Source organism: Schistocerca serialis, chromosome 1 (assembly GCF_023864345.2).
Source record: "Schistocerca serialis cubense isolate TAMUIC-IGC-003099 chromosome 1, iqSchSeri2.2, whole genome shotgun sequence".
In the NCBI taxonomy this organism is placed as follows: domain Eukaryota; kingdom Metazoa; phylum Arthropoda; class Insecta; order Orthoptera; family Acrididae; genus Schistocerca; species Schistocerca serialis.
In genome coordinates this window covers 768,835,572-768,856,749 of record NC_064638.1, presented here as the reverse complement: position 1 = coordinate 768,856,749, position 21,178 = coordinate 768,835,572, and the positions used below count along the sequence as shown (strand labels likewise).

At 38.7% G+C, this 21,178-nt stretch overlaps 1 protein-coding gene across 5 annotated transcripts in view; it reads left to right on the top strand.

Annotated features, from left to right (window-relative positions):
- The window catches only part of LOC126482677 (uncharacterized), a 101,762-nt gene that overhangs the window by 3,662 nt on the left and 76,922 nt on the right, over positions 1–21,178 (top strand). For 2 of the 5 annotated variants that reach the window (XR_007587686.1, XM_050106554.1), the window contains exon 2: positions 5,068–5,275. The exons of the other annotated variants lie outside the window; for them this stretch is intronic. The gene's annotated coding sequence lies outside the window, so the exon portion shown is untranslated. The remainder of the gene's footprint in view (positions 1–5,067; positions 5,276–21,178) is intronic. 5 annotated transcript variants of the gene reach the window in all.

Below are 21,178 nucleotides of genomic sequence, written 5' to 3'. Positions count from 1 at the left end.
AAAGGCTGAAAACGCCATTTTAGAAATAGAAAGGGAACTGAATAACTTGGCAAGCAGAAAAGCAGTATTAAATGAAATGTAATTAATGTAAACCATTTAAAAACAAAAAATTATTAGTCGACTTAGAAAAAATATTTTGGTAACTGCACGGGCACCTCAGTCTGATGCTACTGTAGCTCAACACGTGCAAGCAGCCCATAGTGGCTTGCCTTCTATGTATTCTACTCAAAAATTTTGTGACTAAAGCTTTATCGCTTGATATTTAGTTTTATACTTGACATGTAAGTACTGTTTCTTTTTTGTGCTCCTAGTCAGTACTGACACTTAAAAAAGTTTTTCATATAATTTTTTAGTTATGTTATAGGTCAGATTGAATGTTTTACTTCTGATGAAGGCACTCATAGCTGTGCTGAAACCTAGGTCAAAAGACTTTATTTTGCAACCGATGGCTGCTATTGCTTTAATTTTACTTTGTAAACGGTCGCTGACCATGCAGCTATGTTCAAAACTTTAATACATGTCATCATTTATTCTATTTTATTAATTTACTTATCAGGTTCCATGGGACCATTTAAGCCCTAAGCTACACAGCCATGTAAAAGTCTGTAGATAGACACAATATGCTGAATTAAAAAAATTATAAACAAGAATTAATAAAAACACCAGAAACCAGAGAGCATGAGAATAAATAACACATAACAGAGAAAAATTCTCAACTACTGCAAGGGAGTCCTGTACATAACAGAGGAGTGTGCCACAAGGCAACTTTTCAACTGTGATTTGAATACTTGGGATTTATCACTCAGTTTTCAGTTCTGTTGTAAGCGTATTGAGAATGAAATGTACGGAATAGTGTACACCTTTCTATACAGTGCTTAAGTAAGTGTTGTCCAAATGTGTATTTATTTCTATATAGTGCTCACCGTATGACTTACGTAGTTTCTTCTGAATGTGTCAGTATTGTCAACTACAAATCCTATGAATATATAATGTAATTGGATAGATAAAAAATCTTCTCACCAAGCAGGTGCAGGAGAACATGCATATAAAAAGTATTAAAGTTTGCAAGCTTTCTGAGCTAGTGTCTTCTTCTTCTGGTAGAAGGTTGAAAGTGAGAGAAGAGGGACAAAGGAAAAGGACTGGTGAGGCTTAGGAAAAGGCATCGAATTAGGAAAAGTCACCCAGAAATCTGGGTCAGGTGAGACTTAATACATGTGATGAGAAGGAAAGACTTATTGTTAGGGGACTGCACTGCACAGAGAGATCAGGCTAGTTCAAAAGCAGATTTCCTGGGCCATCACATCCAATCATCAAGGTATTTTAATCTGGTATTCCATGTCTAAAACCATTGATAGTACCATGTTTATTTGTTTGTGCTTTCAACATTCATGATAATGGCATAGAGCGTGTCAAATACATTACACAAATTTTATTATGTATCAAAAGCAAGAAAACTTGGCTTGGATTGGACTAGGACAGGTGAGGAAATTGGAAGTGGCCACTGTTAATGGAACCGACTCGGAATTACCCTTAGCCACTTATGGAAACCACAGAAAACCTAAATCTGGATGACGAAGTCGGAATTTGAAACATGGTGCTTAACAGAAATAGTTATGATAATATCACATGTATCTAAATCTCATAGTCAGTGTACATTGTGCATAAAAGACTCACAAACTCCTGCCAAAACTATTTAATTCATAAAATTTTGTTGCTCTTCTTGTGTTGGACTAACTTCGTCGAGTTGGTGCATAATCTCAGTTGTACCAGGATAAGAGAAAATAGAAGACCAACAGAGAAATACCTCGCCACTCCCCCCCCCCCCCCCCCCCCTCCATCCTCTCTCTCTCTCTCTCTCTCTCTCTCTCTCTCTCTCTCTCTCTCTCTCTCTCTCTTTCACACAAACAACACAGAAAGAGCTGTTATCTTCATGAGTGATTAATATTCCTGTGTGCTAACACATTCAATTAAATTATAAAAACATTTCTCAAGTACCCTGCTCAGAAAACCTTTCCTTCTTCCAACCTTGTGACATTTGTTAGTGATAGCTTATTAGCTTATTGAACATCTTTACACCAGAGTATGAATCTCGACTCTGAACCATAGACTGTGAAAATTATTTGTGTGCCTTATGCTGACGTTGTTTTAGTCACAGATTTCTTACTCATGGGTGCACCAGTAAAACTTTAGAAGGGGCCGTCCACACTCAAGCCTTGAAGTGTATCTTTGTACTGCATGTCACAAGTGGCCCTGGGAGTTGTGATGCGAGAGTGGCTGCTTTGTATAGCAAATAACCTAACAATATTTTCATTTTTATCACGAGAGAAATATTAAGTATTCGATGTTATGACCATAACATACTAGATGCTAGAGTCTGATCAAAAGGAATCATCAACAAGTAATTGGAATTGCAATATAATATTATACATAAATTTATATAGTCTATCATAAATAATTAATACCTGTTGTAGGCCATCTATTAAAAGTTTTATTTTTATTTGCGTATTTTTCGGAAAAGAAGAAACATTTCATAGACACGAACTTTGGTGTAAGTTTTGTTTAATTTACATATACTGTCAGTTACCAGATTGTTTCAGTAAAGTACAGCTTGTGTTGTTAATCCAGCTCAGAAATAAGTGAAAGGGTCATATAGTGTAGATGCAGATCTTTGTTTTCGTTTGTCTCGTCACATAAACAGTGCAAAGTTATTTTATTTAGAAACTTTCGAACTAGTCTTTTGTTTACATACAGTGTGCATATAGTAAAATCCATTCGATTGTGATTACATTAACAGATACTAAATTTAAGGAAGTGCTAAGTTCATGTTGTAAGTGAAAATAAATAACTTTTTACATTTTATTAAAACACCGGAAGCGCTAAACAGTAGGCTCAATTTTTGCTGCTCATAAATATTGAACATTCGTGTTGTGTGTAGCGTGTTAAGTGATTTAATTCTTTTGGAGCATATAATCTGTCTTGCGATGCATGGTAAGTGTGGATGTTGCCATACGACAGTCAAAGAGGGAGTGGTATGTGTAGACTGTGGGATGGAATTTCACTGGGGTGCTTGTAGTGGAGAACTGAATGGGGATCTCATTGAGACCCTCCCATGGAACTGTAGGCTCTGCAAAAAAGACAAGAGAGACACTGAACAGGAGGCATACATTTGTGCCCTTCAGGCTGAATTAGATTACGCAAAATTGGAACTAGATAGATTGAAGGGGAAAAAAGGTCATTGGAACTGGGTAAAGGTAATAGGCAATGGGCGAAAGGGGAACAGCTCATCAACTTCTTCTACATTTGAGCTATCAGCATCGAATAAATTTGGCTTGTTACCTGAAGTAAGAGGGGAAGAGCCTCATATACAGTATGTTACAGTAGGGTGCAGCAGGCTTCCAGCCAAGAGACTCAGTGTAGGTCGGTACCTGAACCCAGTAGGAAGAAAAGAGTCCTGTTGCTATGTAGTAGCCATAGGAGGGGTGTGGGCCAGATGGTGCAGGAAAAGTTGAGTGTAGGTTGCTAGGTAACAATTATTGTAAAGCCAATTGCTAGCCTTAGCCAGGTGACAGAGGACATAGGAAAATTATGAAAAAGTTTTGGCAAAGAGGATGGGGTCATTATAGTTGGTGGAGCAGGAAATTGCCTGGCTAAGAACAGTAATTAACAGCATTAGAGGTGGCCTGGATAAAATAGGAGCAACAACTACACAGAAAAATGTGAGTTTCATGGATATCTTGCAGCCCCATGACCAGCCCTAGGTTAATACTGCTGTGAGCTGTGTTAACTCTGAGTTGAGCAGGTTACTGCTGACTGAAATGAATTCTCATATGAGTGCAGTGCGCATTGCTACAATTGGGAGATGGGGTTATTCTAGACATGCCCTGCACCTGAATAGGAGAGGGAAAGACAGGTTGACTGACCTTCTTGCAGGAAGTGTACAGGGGGCCACCATCACACAATGCAAGATCCCTTTATAGGTTAGAATCAAGATTCGGGCAGTGTGTTTTGAAAGATGTCGCTATAACAGAAGAGCCCTACAAGAATGCACAGAAAAGTGAGGTTAGCTTATGTGTTGTGTTATGTGGTTTATTCATCTCATTACATACAATTTTCAAATAATTTGATTTGATGTACAGGAGACATGTCAAGGTTTACAAAAGAAACTTTTTTCACTTTTTTTAAGAGAAATACAAAAGTTTACATTATATTTTACATTTCTAAGTTACAGCTACGCATGTACATAAAATAATAAATGTATTACAATCCCTGTGTTCAGATTGTGAAGCTGTCCTCAATGAATTCATCGACAGAATAATAACACTTTTCCACCAGGAGAGTAAAGAGCAATCTTTTCAGTGAACCAATCTCCATTTTAAATATATTACTGCCTTTTATTTTATTGAAAATTTTTAACCCCATATACTCTGGCGTTTGGGCATAAAGTTTTAAACGATGTGTTGGAAGTTTGAAGTTATCTCTATGGAGAGTGCTGTAGTTGTGGTCAAAACGGAAATTGTCTAGTGTATGTTGATTTCTATATAGGAACACCACCATCTCATATATGTAAAGTGAGGGGATAGATAGTACTTTTAAATTTTTTAACAGTGGTCGACAGGATTCCCGTTTTTTTTTCAACACACATGTTTCTAATTACTTTCTTTTGTAAGACTAGGAGCCTAGTGACATTTGCTGAATTTCCCCAGAAGATTATGCCATAACGAATAACTGACTCAGAGTAGCAGTGATAAACTATCTTTCTGGTATCCATGTTTGTGGCACCTGACAAAATACACATTGCAAATGCTAAGTTGTTCAGTTTATTTGCTAAGTAATCTATGTGTACCTTCCAATTTAAATTTTTGTCAAGATTTAGGCCTAAGAACTTCACGTGGTTTGCTTCTGTGATATCCTGATCATTGCAAGTTATCTTTATTTCACTCCTTTCTACTGATTTAGCTTCAAATTGCATCATTTTGGTTTTAGTTACATTTAGTTTTAGTCCATTTTGATAGAACCAAGATTCAAGTTTTTCTAAAGTATTTTTGGCTTTTTCTGGAATATTTTCAGATACCTCATTTTCAATTAGAACTGATGTATCATCAGCAAATAAGACTGAATGAACATCAATAGCAAGTGGTAGGTCATTTACGTAAAAAGGAAACAGATAGGGACCCAATATCGAGCCTTGTGGGACTCCTTGGGGAACTGTTTTCCAGTCTGATGAATAATTGGTTCCATTTGAAGTTAAAATTACTCTTTGTTTCCTACCTGACAGGTAAGAGCTAAACCATTTTAAAGCAGTGTCTCTGATTCCATACATCTGTAATTTGTGGAGGAGTAATGCATGATTCACTGAATCAAAAGCTTTAGTCAGATCACAGAATATACCTGTGACCTTTCTACCTTTATCTAAGGTGGAGCATATTTTTTGGATAAACTCATTTATAGCATTCGCAGTGCTTTTACCCTGTTGGAATCTGAACTGGTTTTTAAAAATTGTATCATTTACAGTAAGAAAGTTATTAATTTGTTTTGCTGCAATCTTTTCAAACACTTTAGAGAAGACCGGCAAGAGAGAGATAGGGTGGCAATTCCCCATATCTTCTGTCGATCCTTTCTTGAATAGAGGTTTGATCTCACCATATTTCAATACCTCTGGAAAGCATCCCTGTTCATAAGATTGATATATAATAGTTGACAGTGGTTGGGAAATAATATCGTACACATACTTGATTACAAATGTTGTTATTTCATCCCACCCATGTGAGGTTTTGTTTTTTAGAGACAATATTTCCTTTTCCACATCCCTTTGGGTTATTTTTTCAAATTGTTTAAAAGATGTGTTCTGGCTGTTTTCCAAATTTGTGATGCCCTGATAGAATGTCATATCCACATCCGATCTTACTATGTTTAGGAAGAATTCATTGAAACAACTTGACATCTGAACAGGGTTTACTATAATTTCATTTTCATGTATAATTTTCAAAATCTCATGAATTTTTACTTTGGCTCCTAGTTCAGACTGAACAACTGACCACACTGCTTTTGTCTTATTTCTGTGTTCTCGTATGAATTTATTATTTGCCATTTTTTTAGCTGCTGCTACAACTTTCCTAAATACAGCTTTATACTGTTTGACATAAATAACAAAATCTGGATTTCTGTTTGATTTTAACTCATTGTGGAGCTCTCTCTTTTTGGCACTAGAGATCTTTATTCCTGTTGTAATCTATTTGAGTTTACCATTAACCTTCTTTTGCTTATATCTACGAGGAAATGGTTCATTAAATACCTCTAAGAAACAATTTAAGAATTTGTCATAGTTTATCGAGCTTGAACTATTGTAGTTACAGGCCAGCTTATTATACTTAATTTACTGCGGAATAAATCCATTTTACTTTTACTGAGATCCCTTTTTATACACACTTCTGGAGGCTTTAGGTTATTAGCTTTTGGGAGCTCAATAAACAGAGCTGAGTGATCTGAAATACCCAAGTCTAAGCTGTATTTGTGCTTATTTCCACTGTCAAATATGTAGTTAGTAATAATATTATCAATGCAGGTCACTGATCTGCTGTTTTCCCTAGTGCCTTCAGAAAAATTTAGCTTGAAACCAGATTTCTGAATTAAGTCACGAAATTTTGTGGAATCATTGCTTTCAACTAAGACATTTAAGTTGAAATCTGATGCTATAACAACTTTTTTCTTTCTTTCTTTCTGGAGTTTTTCCAGGAGGCATTCGAATTTGGTTAAAAACACTTTTGTTACCGCACATCCAGGAATTCTGTAGATTGCTGTAACCAATGTATTCAGATCACTCAGCTCTACAGAGCAACTTTCAAACACGCTCTCTTCATTTAAATAATTAAAACTATCTCTTACTGTGTAACTTATGGAAGAATTGACAAGAATGCAGGAGCCTCCACGAGATTTGCTTATTCTACAAAAGCTAGCAGCTACCTTAAAATTATTAATACTATTTAGTACTTTTATACTATCTTCTGTTAACCAGTGTTCATTTAGGCAGATTATTTTAATATTTACGGATTCTGAAAGCAGAATTTTTAGTTCGTCGATTTTTGGGAATTTACGATTTGGTAGTTCTGCCCCTAAGCCATTTATATTCAAGTGCATCAATAGATCATTTTTGCTTTTAGTTATTTCACGTGCATCCTTTGTTTGGTACCTAAACTTTTTATTTTCAGTTTGAATTTTTTCTTTGTCACCCCTATCACAATGAATTAGTTTCCCTTGCTTCTTAGGATTTTACACACGTCTATGAACATTTTACTAAGGTTCACAGAGCCTAATCTATTCAAGTGCAGGCCATCTTTTCCCAGACACTTGCAGTTTAAGAATTTGTTTGGGTCAATGAATACTGCACCGAGTCTGTTGCACTGTTCCACCAAAATATCAGAGGATTAAGTAATAAGGTAGAAGAGCTTGTTGTGCTTGCAAAATTTAGAGGAAAAGATAGACATCCTGTGCCTGTCTGAGCAGCACATAACCACAGGGTTAGACAAGTTACATATAAAAGATTACAGTCTAGCAGCTTACTCATACAGAACTAATATGGGAAAAGGGGGTGTTGTTTCATATATTAAGTCAGAACACAAGTTCAAAAGCATTGAAACAAGTAGATCTTTTAGTAATCAGCACATAGAAGCGTGTGCTTGTGAATTAATGTTGAAAAACAGTTCACTTTTAATTGTAACAGTATATAGATCCCCACAGGGTAATTTTGAACTATTTATGAGGAACCTGGATTCCTTACTGTGCTGTCTGTCAGACATCAGCAAGCAGTTAATAGTCTGTGGTGACTTCAATGTAGATTTTATAATGGATTCTGACAGGAAAAATGATCTGGAAACCTTATTTGGATCCTACAATTTGCTCTCAGTAGTTAACTTTCCAACACGTGTGGATAAAGATGTAGGCCCCTAACTGATAATGTCTTCTTTGATGAGGCACAAAGCAAGAAAATAACTTTTTACCCAGTAACAAATGCTCTCTCTGATCATGATGCACAATTAGTCAGGATAAATGACATAGTGCCTTACAATGTTGATATACCTCAGTGGAAGTCAGTCAGAATCATTAATGACTACAGGGCAAATGTTTTTAAGAGTAGTTTACAAGAAACAACCTGGGTGAAATTTATAAAGAACCAAATGCCAATATAAAATTTAATCTATTCCACAACAAATTTACATCATTATTTGAAAATAGCTTTCCGCATAAGCTAATCAGAAGGGACTTAAACAGCCATGTAAAAAACCACAGATCATTAAGTTAATTAAAGTATCTTATGAAAGGAAAAGAGAAATGTATCTTTAGGCAAGAACAAGTAGAGATCCTGCAGTAGTTGTGCACTGCAAAAACTACTCAAAATTACTAAGAAAGGTTATAAAAAAATCAAGAAATGTGCACATAACGTCAGAAATCAGTGTGTCTGACAACAGAGTTAAGGCAATATGAAGTACAGTGAAGCAAGAGACAGGACAACCAACCATACAAGAGGATAACATTACTATTGAATTGAATGGAAGGGTTATAAATGACAAGTCACAGGCAGCGGATGTATTTAATAACCATTTCTTAAACATAGTATCAAGCATAGGGTCCAACAGTTCAAGAGAAAGATCACAGCAATATGTTGAAGAAGTAACTCTCATAAAATTACATCATATGAATGTTCCACCAACTTCTTCTTCTGAAATTAAGAGAATCATATATTCTCTCAAGAATAAAAGCTCTTCTGGTTTTCATAGTGTTTCCAATAAAGTACTAAAGATTTGTTACCATATAATAAGTCCGGTATTGTCAGAAATATGTAACGCATTACGAACTCAAGGCATTTTTCCAGAGAGACTAAAATATGCCGTTGTTAAACTCATCTCTAAGGAAGGTGATAAGAGAGGTGTCGGTGGCTACCGACCTATTTCACTGCTGACATTATTTTCCAAAATTTTGGAGAAAGTGATGTTTTCTACAGTAGTATGTTACCTTGGCAACAATAATATCCTCAGCAAATCACATTTTGGGTTTCAGAAGGGTTGCTCTACTGAGAAAGCCATTTACGTGTTCACACACCAGATATTACAAGAATTAAATAACAAAATAGCACCAGTAGGTATTTTCTGTGTTCTATCCAAGGTATTTGGTTGTGTCAATCATAGTATGCTCCTAGATAAATGGAAGTTTTATGGGATTGTTGGTATAGCCAACCAATGGATCATGTCATATCTAACCAAAAGAAAGCATAAAGTAGTACTTAGTAGTGGGACATAATTCTGCCTGTGGAGAAATCACGTATGGGGTTCCACAAGACTCATTCTCAGGTCCACTACTGTTTCTCATATATGTAAATCATCTACCGTCTAATGTACAACAAGCAGAATTAATTCTTTTTGCAGATGACACCAGTATTGTAATCACTCCCAGTATACATACAGAAATGGAAGAAATGGTGAACAAAGTTCTCCAATAGTATCATTGACTGGTTTTCTGTGAATGGTCAAGACCCTGAATTTCACAAAGACACATCATGTTCAGTTCTGCGCCTCTAAGGGTACTGCACGAGTGATAAGTGTAACACATGGTGATGAAATAATACATAGGGTGGAAACTTAAAAATTCTTAGGTGTCCATATTGAAATTGGAAGAAAAACATTTTGGAACTCCTAAAACAATTTAGTTCAGCCACATTTGCATTTACAATCAAAGCAAGTTTTGGGGAGAGAGAAATCAGTAAGTTGACATATTTTGCTTATTCTCATTCAGTAATGTCATATGGACTAATGTTCTGGGATAACTCCTCTTTAAGAAAGAAGATCTTCATTGCCCAAAAATGTGTTGTAAGAATAACATGTGGTGCTCACCCATGATCATCTTGTCGACATCAGTAAGGAGTTGGGCATTCTGACTACTGTTTCACTGCAGAGTGGCTAAGTCTATTACAGAGACTAACTTCACTGTTCCGACTGCCTGGTAGAAGCTCTTCAGTACTTTCTGTCCATACTAGCACCCTACGTCAGAGTCACGCAGCTATAACCTAAACGCTCATCAGCGACTATCTCTGGCTGCCTGCCTACAGCCCACTCCTCAGCCCAAATTGGCTGCTGCTATTCACGCTGACTACTGTCGCTCCCGGGAGCCTAACCTCCAGAAAGAGAGCGGAGTGGCATGCTCCTGAGAATTGTTAGCTTTCCCCCTTCAACCCTGCCAGCACTTGGCATGACATAGCGTCGAATACAACTTGTCCTTATTTGGTATTGTTTAATTATTAATTTCGTTATTTTTCTTCAAAAGCTGGGTGGAGGGATGGAGATGCCTCTCCCTATATGGTCATGCACTGTGTCCTGAGCCCTTCATTGGCTCCTCATGATGTAGTGCTGTCCCCATCAAGGGCCCTCTTTCTTTCTCTCTCTGCTCCCAGACTTCTCTCTCCAACAAGAAGTGCTCTGTGTTTATACTCCTAATTGACTGCTTATCAGAGCTCCCCTACACAGAGCTTCTTTTGTCTCTTCATAAGTTGGAATCTGTTTACTTTCTTATTGCGCACAGCTGCCCAGCGGTTTGGACATCTGCCTCAGCTATCCAGCTGCGTCTTGTTTCTTACGACCCCTCTAGCACGCCCAGCATCCAGCTTTACATTTTAACTCACTTAATGTTTACGTACTGTTTCCATTGTACCGCCTGAGAACGATTGTAAGTAGACTTGGCTTTCTCCTGCGGTTACAACACCTCCCCCACCAGGGAAATTGGCATTACTCCTGAGAGTAGCATCAATTGTGACTCTTTTCTTTTTATTAGATGCTTTACAGATTTTACATTTGTTTGTTACATCAGCACTTGACATGTTATATTTTCATTACACACTTGGTAAACTGAAGTCCATTAAGCCTTTGGCAAATCACAATTACATTATACTTGGATAACATACAATAATACATAAAATTATATCAAAATACAGTTTCATTTAACATTGATACATACAATTATACAGTTTTCATAAACTTTGGTAAATACAATGACATTTCAAATACATCTTCATGAAGCGTGGACAAGAACATTGGTACAGTGACATTACACATTTTATAAGAAAAAAAAAATTTTTTTAAATCACACTTTTGGTACACATATTTTTATTATTTACGTTTATTTAATGTCTGTTTCTGAACAAAACTGCCTCTTCTTGGCCTTTTCCACACCTTTCATATATTACTACATCTATTTGTCTTCTAGTTAACCTAGTTTCTGGGTATGGGTTTACAATGGTGTTTCTTATGCATACTGTGCTACAACAATCACTATCTTCAAAATATTTCCATATGCTGTTAAAACAGTCTTTGCAACATCTGCATTGTTTGCAACAGCATGTTATTATAATAAGGATAATTATTGCTACTGACACATACGTGGCTACGGAATAGTGTGTGAAATACCTGGAATATTTTAATTCTTCCTCCTGTCTCTCTACCATTCTCTGGACATCATCTAATCTTTTCCCTGTGATTTTTAAATCATCTAACTGCGTTACTACATGATCCAATGATAAATGTAACGTTAACATTGAGACATTTGGCTTTTCTTCATTTGCAATACAACAATTGAATTCTAGATTAATCTGCGGTTTTATGTCTTTCTTTTATGCATTACTGTGAATTAATCTGTCTGTTTGTATGAACACTCTGGTTCCACATACTTTACATTTACTATAGAAACTTATTTTGCCTACCCCATTCATTATTACGTCCTTTGGTGGTTCCTTTCCACATAGTACCATTAAGCCTTCTTCCTTAGAAGCAAAGTATAGCCTTTCATTACTATTTAGATGTATCCAAAGGCTCTGATTCAGTGTGACCACTTTTCACTCACAATCTTCCAGAATTTCTATTGTCGGTTGCAACAACTTGGCTTCACGCTCTTCATAGTCAAATGTTGATAGCAAGGCAAATGACTGTTTGCACAGTCGCCTATTCTTACTTAGTTGTTTGCATTTTAGTTGATCCGCAGAAAGTTTTGTATATCGCCGTTTGGATTCACCTATTAGTAAGAATTCTTTTTCTGGCTGTATGTACACATATCTCCCTTTCATCTCTGGGATCTCTTTAGGTAATGGAAGTACTCTATACAGGTTGAAATTAGTATTATCTATCAATGGAATGTTAATTACATGCCCTAGTATGCTACCTGAGATGAAAACATCTAAATCAATTATTCTTAATAATAGGTAACCTGAGGATTCAGCTACAGGAACAGGAAACTTTACATCTTTTAGCTCATCCCATATTAAACTTAAGTATTTTACAATTTGGACTGGGTTAATGATATGAGGCTCCAGTATTCCCTTTTGAGCATTTACAATAGCATTTTTCATTTGTTCGCATTCCTCCTCAATTTGACCAAACACAGCCGCTAATTTTAATACCTGTGGCAAAGGATACTACACGTTTGAAGCCCATGTCTGTTTCTTTTACATATTCTCTCATGAACCGCTCTAATCTTTGCATGCCTGTTTTTAAAACGTGTTCGTTTGATTCTAACGTATACACTGTCCTGTTCACTCCTGCCTATGTGACCCTTACCACTGCCTCTTGTTTCTTTGTTAACCTCAGCAACCCTTCTGAGTTTCTCTCCATAGCATCTATTCTTTCTTTATAGTATGCTGCGTCTGCTTCATTAAAAGTCTCGAACAGTATTTTACTCACCTGCCCAACGAAGTTGAAAACTCCTCTCTTCCTTCTGGTTTCATTTTTTGTCAGCTGTAATACTGATTGTCGCAAACCTGTGATCTTTTCCACGTGATGTGTTACTTGTTGATCTACTAACCTACACTCTATTAATCCTACGTTCAATTGTTTAAGTGTTTCTCAGCACCTTTGTACTGCTGCCCTCCCATGCCTTTCCGCCTTCTGAAACCTTTCTGTTATTGCATCTACATTCACATACGTAACTATTCTCGATGTGATACTATATATTTCTACTTGTCCTATATTACATAATATAATCCTGATGAGCTTGGAAACTGTGTCACTTGGAAATCGTTTGTTGCATACTCTGATGCAGCGATGTTGTATGTTGCTACCACTATGATGAGTTTCACAACTTGCCACTTGAGTGCCATACCTGAAATTTAAAGATCTCTTTCAACCTGTTGGCATGTACTTTTGTTTCCTTATTTCCCTTAATTTTTATTACTACATTAGAACCTTCCACTTTTAATACTTAAAATGGACCTCTCCATTGCGAATCTAATTTCCGAGATCTACCACGTCTCATCGACTTGTCGTGCAGTGACACTTTATCTCCTACCATGAATTCTTTTGGATTCTGTGTCATGTCATACTGTCCTTTACTGATTTTCTTACTCCTTATAATCGAGTCTCTAGCCACTCTGTGGGCTTCCTGCATTCCCGCTCTTAGCCTATTTGCATACGATTCATAATCATAACTTACCTGTTGTGTTTCCTGCTGCAGTACTCCTGGTATGTTGACCTTTCTTCCATATAATAGTTCGAATGGTGTGTAACCTGTGCTGCTGTGTGGTGTAGTGTTGAACACAAAAATTGCATACGGCACCCACTTGTGCCAAAACTTTGATCGCCTGTTACAAAGTGTCTTAGATACTCTACAAATGTTCTATGACTTCTTTCTAGTGCACCATTTCATTCTGGGTCGTAAGCTGTGGTATGTGTGTGCGTAATCCTCAACAATTTACACACTCTATTAAAAATGTCACTCAGATAATTCTGACCCTGGTCTGTTAACAAGACTGATGGAATTCCATATCTTAATACAGTGTTTTCCACAAACGCTTCAGCTACCGTTTCGGCATCTTGTTTTTCAATCGGAACGGCTAAGGTAAACTTACTTAAATCATCCTGAAATGTTAACATGTACCTTTTTTCTGTACTGGATACATCTAGAGGACCCACTATATCCATCGCGCATTTTTCAAATACTGTTTCTGCTGTGCCTGTTATTTCTAATGAACATTTCCTAATGCAATTTTCAGTATCCCGCTTCATTCCGCACCACTGTTTGCACGCCTTGACTCTTTCTAGTGTCCTATGCATTCCCTGGTGCCCTCCCGAGGGATTATCATGCATCTCTTTCAGTATGTTCTCCTTTTCCTCATGACTAATTTCCTCTTTGCTATTCGTTTCCTGTTCTATTTCAGCCGACACTTGCACTTGCCGCACATTTACAGGATTTTGTTCCCCACTTACTTGTGGTACAGAGATCATCTCTGTCTCCGTATTCTGTCTCGCATCTAGCTCTTCCTTCCCTTCATGCCTTATTCTGCTTAGCACATCCGCATTACTGTTAAGCTTTCCTGGCTTACCTCATAATCATACTCCTCGTGAGTCAGTCTCCACTACAGGAGTCTTGAACTCGAATCTTTGACATTAAATAGCCACGTTAGTGGCTTATAGTCCATCACCACAGTAAACTTTCGGCCATATACATATGGTCTAGACTGTTTTACTGCATACACTATAGCCAACAAGTCCTTTTTTCCGTTGTATTATAGTTCAGTTCTGCTGTGTTCAGTGCTCTGGATGCATATACAATGGGCAAGTCTTCGCCAACCTTCTTTCCATGCGATAACACGGCTCCCAATGCGGCGTTACTCGTGTCCATTGTGATGATAAATGGTTTTGTAAAATCAGGATACTGAAGTAGCAGAGGGTTTATCAGTTTCTCCTTCTGCTCCTCGAATGCATTGTTCTGTCGTTCGGCCCATTCATACTCCACTCCTTTCTTTAAGAGCTCATGGGGAGGTTTTGCAATTTTGCTAAAGTTTGCCATGAAACGGCGGTAATAACCTATTATTCCGAGAAACCCTTTTAATTGTTTGGTTGTTCTCAGTTGTGGGAAGAACTTCACCTTCTCCACCTTTGCCAGGTCCAGCGATATTCCTTTGTCAGTAATACAGTGACCAAGGAAGATTACCTCCTTCCTCAGGAGTTCACACTTGTCTGGTTGCAGCTTCAAATTGTGCTCTTGCAACCTGTCAAATATTTACTGGAGCTTGTCGTTATGCTCCTGTAGGTTTTTCCCATAGCATAGTATGTCATCCAAATATACAAAACATTTAACACCTTGCAAACCTGCCAAGACTGTATTCATCAGTCTATGGAAACATCTTGGGGCTCCCTTCAGTCCCATAGGCATTCTCTTATATTCATAATGTTGATAGTTCGAACTGAACGCAGTTTTTTTCTCTGTCCTCATCCATCAGTATCTGATGGTATCCGCTTGCAAGGGCAAGCATCGAGAAGTATTTTGCTTGCCCTAGCTGGCCCAAAATATCGGAGATATTCGGTAGTGGAAATGCATCGCCTACAGTGATGTCATTTAATTGTCTGTAGTCCACTATGATTCTCCATTTCTGCTTGCCACTGACGTCTAACTTCTTAGGAACCAATAGTAACGGTGTGTTCCAGGCACTCGTACTTTTGACCTGTTCTATTTGCTCTTTTAGCACTTCCTTTTGCACTTCAGGGATCCTATACAGTCTAGCATTTACTACCTTCCCCGCATGTTCCAGCGCAATTAGTATTCTGTGCTTCATTGCAGAAGTATAGGACAATCTGTCACCTGGTAGATGAAATACATCTCCGTACTCCACGCAAACCTCTACTAGAGCACTTTTCTCTTCAATGTTCAAGTGATCCACTATTAACTGCCTTCGCAACACACTAGCACGACTTTCTGTCTTTCCTAAGAAGTCAGTGCTACCTTTTACTTCGCGTACTTTTACAAGTCTTTCTAATTCTTCCGTCACTAACCTGACGTTTCCTAACTGAACTCCGTCCTCTAACACGTTCAATGCACTCACTATGCATTTACCATTTCACACTTTTACTAAAGATTCAGGTACATGCACCCCTTGTGCAGTCTCCTGCCTTGAAATAATCATCTCTTTTTCGAGTCCCCTTGGTACATTTCCATCCACCCTCAATAACATTATTCTTTCCTCTCGGGGCCCTATTTCCCCACCTACTTCTGAATCTGATTTGATCTCATATCCCTTTGGTTCCTCCTCTACTATTAAGGGTATATCTCGTCCTTTCAGTCTTATTACTTTACCTGCATAGTCTTAACTTGACTCTATGCTCTGTCAAGAAATTCCTGCCTATTAATCCATCATAAGGAATATCTAGTCCTCTCCCATACACATGAAATTTCTGTCCTAGTTTTTCTCTACCGCTCACACTTAAGTGTATCTGTACCATGCCTATTGTACTGACGGCTTCACTGGTCACGCCTTCTAACCGAATCCTTTCCGTTTCATTTATTCTAAGCACACTTGTTCTCTTGAGAAAATGCAACAGTGCTCCAGTGTCTGTTAATAACTTCAAATACCACTTTAACTCTATGCAATGCAATATTAAAACATCATTCTCTGTTGCGCCGTCGATTGCCCTAACTGTGGGTTTACCTATCACAACAACGTCCAACTGTGCGGCCTTGCCACCTCATAGTTTCCCTGCACTACTTTGTTGGTTTTACTAGATACTGGCACCATGCCTTTTCTCCAGGCGTGCCAGGGCCCTTCATGACAGTCTTTAGCATAGTGGCCCTGCCTCTTACACTTGAAGCAGGCTATGTCTTGTACCCTTGTACATGGGACTCCACAGCTCCCTGGTAGGTTAAATTGTGGGCATCTCCACTCCTGTAACCCTCCGTTGGTTTCTCTATGATTTCCTCTGAAATCTCTTACATGTTTCGGATGAACCTTCCTTAACCTCACCCGGCATTCTGCCTCTGTATGTCCCGGCTTGTCACACCCATAGCAAAAGTTTGTGAATTCTTTGCCCGTCATTGCTTGTACTCTGCTCTCTGGCCTATTCTTCCTACACTTGCTTGCAATGTGACCTCTCAACCCACATGTGAAACATTTCAGTTCTTTAATATCTCTAGCACTCTTCACTGCTTCCTTTGCGTGCTAACTCTACTACTGCTGCTGCTAGCGTAATTCCATCGCTGCTGACGGGTGTTGATATGTATCAAAGGGGACAGGTGAAAATGTGTGCCCCGACCGGGACTCAAACCCGGGATCTCCTGCTTTCATGGCATGATATGTATCAACGCCCGTCAGCAGCTGAAGGTATTAATATAATTCTAATTTCATTCTAGACAGCTGCAGGTCATCAATGGCGTCTGTTCTTTCAGACATGTCCGAAAGGACAGACACCATATCCATATAAGTATATAGTTCTGGCAATACCAGCCATGACCTCCTCCTTCTGTGCAGATGCATACATATTCCCCGAACTCTTACGGGACTTGGTAAGAATGTCTTCCACAAGTAATGAGTGTGTTGGGGTGGGACACTACGAATGTAGTGTGTGGACATACAAGGTGAGAATGTGGGTCTCGCGGGAAGGGTGCGTGAGATAGTCCCTGCAGTCGCCCTATCCTCTGTGCCCTCCGTGGCTCAGATGGATAGAGCATCTGCCATGTAAGCAGGAGATCCCGGGTTCAAGTCCCAGTTGGGGCATACATTTTCACCTGTCCCCGTTGATATATATCAACACCCGTCGGCTGCTGAAGGTTTTAATATAATTCTAATTACACAAGTTCTAGTTTATTCAGAAAGAAATACAAATCACCGTAACTGGGTAGTGATTGTACCTGCAGAGTGGCCAAGTCTGTTACAGAGACGGTGATTGACTTCACCGTTCCAACTGCCTGATAGAAGCTCTTCAGTACTTTCTGTCTATACTAGCAGCCTATGTCAGAGTCACGCAGCTATAACCTAAACACTCATCATTGACTTGCTCCTCAGCCCAAGTCGGCTGCTGCTATCCACGCTGACTACTGCTGATACCAGGAGCCTAACCTCGAGAGAGCGAGAGAGAGAGAGAGAGCAGAGCAGCGTGCTCCCGAGTTTTGTTAGCTTTCCCCCTTCGACCCTGCCAGCACTTGGCCTGACGTAGCGTTGAATGCAACTTGTCCTCATTTAGTATTGTTTAAGTATTAATTTCATTATTTTTCTTCAGAATCTGGGTGGAGAGATAGAGGTGCCTCTCCTTATATGGTCACACACTGTGTCCTGAGCCCTTCATTGGCTCCTCATGACATAGTGCTGTCCCCACCAAGGGCCCTCTTTGTTTCTCTCTCCGCTCCCAGACTTCTCTCTCTAACCAGAAGTGCTCTCGGTTGATACTCCTGATACTGCATATCAGAGGTCCCCTACACAGAGCTTCTTTTGTCTCTTTATAACTTGGAGTCTTACTTTCTTATCATGTGCAGCTGTCCGGCAGTTTGGACTTCCACCTCGGCTATCCAGCTGCATCTTGTTTCTTATGACGCCTCTGGCACGCCCAGCGTCCAGCTTTACGTTTTAACTCGCTTAATGTTTACATACTATTTCTGTCTGAGAACGATTGTAATTAGACTTGGCTTTTTCCTGCGGTTACAACAACATGTTACTTTCACATGTTGCTCTATCTTTGTCACTGGACTTGCATTCGGAACAATGACTGTTCGAACTCGCACCCAGCCATCCTGGTATAGGTTTCCATGATTTCCCTAAATCACTTACGGTGAATTCCGGGTTGGTTCCTTTGAAAGAGCGTGGCCACTTTCGTTCTCTATCCTTCTCTTTTGAGCTTGTGCTTTGTCTCCAATAGCCTCATTGTCGATGGTACATTAAACACTAATCTCCTCCTCCTCCGCTACCTTTGGTGATAGATTTTCCAGTGGTAGGGCTGGAGTAACTGGCACAATATTGGTGCAGGCAGCAGATTTTACAGTGGGAACAACTGTCAGGGTAGGAACCTTGATGTAGTGATAATGGCCTGGGATGTCATATGGTTTGACAAATATGTTACAGAATGTAAGAGAGTGAGAGAAAGTGACAGTGAGTGATGTAGGAAGGATATCAGAGAGATGTAATCTCATTTCAGGGTTTAACTAGAGTCACTGACAGCTTTGACAGAGTGTTGTATAGAGGCATTTGAGGCTTGCCTGGTACTGGCTGACAAGGGTGTACTTCTGAATCTTTTGGAGGTCAGAGTTGTATTTGTAAGAGGGTGAGATTGCTCAAGATTAGTGTTCCTGAACAAGATCTCTGCAGTACCGGTAGTTGCAGGAGAAGAAATCCCATGATAAGTCATTGGTGTAGGTATTTAGGGATATAGCGTAGCAGCTGATATGTCTGCCATGGATTCGTAGGCTGTTATGAAAGGGAGCATTTGAAGTGGTAGCTGTAAAATTCGAAGTATTGTTTCTCTTTGTTTGGTTTTATGTGGCATTGGGTGTTGAGGTTTTATGTGGCATCGGGTGTTGAGGAGAGGTTCAGTGGGATGGAGTTCAACATCGAGAAATGTAACTTTGTGCTTGGAAAAGGAGCAGATGAATTAGAATTGGGTGTAAAGCTGTTTCAGGAAATGGGGGAGTTCTTCTGCACCATGAGTCCATAGCACAAAGATGTCACTGATAAATCTACGGCAAGCCAGGTGGCCCAGCTTCAGGTTTTAAGAAATTCCTCTTTAATACCGCCCATGAATATGCTGGCTCAGGGTGGAACCATCCTGGCCCTCATACTGGTCCCCTGATTTGTTAGTAAGTCTAGCCCTCAAATGTGGACTAGTTTAGGGTAAGGATTACATTGTCTAGTATGAGGGTAAATAAGATATACCAGAAAATGTTAGATAGGTGATGGGAAAGAGAGTGTTATAGAGCTTTCCTTTCCACTTATCTTCTTCGTAATCTTCCTTACTTCTCTCTGGATCGTATCATCTCTGGGCTGAAGCTTGCACAGTACCTATCAATGTATTATATTTAACCTCCTACTCTCTCTGATGTGGCAATAGGTGGGTCCCTGTCATCCTGGGATCTGAGTGACCTGCCCTTACCTTTCCTACTCATCCCTCTTTTTGAAAGCTAGGTACATACATTTTCAACTTTTAAATGAAACTGAAATGAAATGAAATGTAATGTGGCGAGGGCCCCCCATAGGGTGGACCAGTCATCTGGTTAAAGTCTTTTTAGTTGAAGCCACTTGGGCAACTTGCGTATCGATGAGAATCATATGATGATGAAGACAACACAACACCCAGTCCCCGAGCAGAGAAAGTGTCCGACCCAGCCAGGAGTCAAGTCCAGTCCACTCTAATGGCATTCTGCCAAGCTGTTCACTCAGCTATCAAGGAGGATAACTTTTAAATGTGTTCTACCAGTCATTTTACATCCTGAATGTAATTCCTGGTGAGTAATATTGTGTCCTTGTAATTAAAAAAAATTGCAGTGTGCTTTAATGTGCTTGTTATTGCATTTCCATGTGTTTGAAAAAATCTCCCATTGTCATTAAGATTACTGAGCTGCTTTGGACAATACTGAATCTGCAGCAGTTCTCACAAAAACTCATTATTTCAGAAATGAGCAGATGTTGTTGATTAAGCCATTTATGTATCTTTTCAATAGCAGCAGTGTTATCACACTTCCTCCAGACAAACCCAGGCAACTGTTTGTTTCCGTCCAACCCTGAATCTGTTGACTTGTTCCTTTATTGTGTTCAGTAGACCTCATAATAAAAGGAAATCTTTCGAGATATAGACTGAAAGTATTCATTGACAAAGTAAAGCAATTGTTAAAAACTGTATTACCAATTAATGATTGTTAGTGTTGTAAATTAATTTATGCATCTCAAGCTAAAATTATTGTAATAGAATTAATAGGAAGACTGTTATGTTGAAAATAATCTGAAGCAACTTTAGTTAAGTTGTAATACATTTATATATTTCCTCAGATTAAATAATAAACATACACATGAATGAATGTAAAAATGCCAAGATAATTGAAGAGCATGCTACAAGATGTGTTAATATGGACTTTATATAATATTTTTGCTGCTGGCTGAAATTGAATAAATATTTAGCTGAACTGCCTCAGAAGATATTGCAGAAGACAATCGGGAATGGAAATATGAGAAACAAGTTGGGACCCAGGTCTTGGTGTCGACATAAAGGGAGATATTTCTAAGTACAAAACATAATGAAGTACCTACTTGATTAGTTTAACTGGCCACTTAGATTTATCTGTACAACTGGACCCTAAAAAACTCATAATGCATGACCAGAAGATCACATTTGCATATTAAAATTGCATAACACAAGATTTTGTGAGATTAAGACTTCAGCTTCTTGTCGTGAACCAG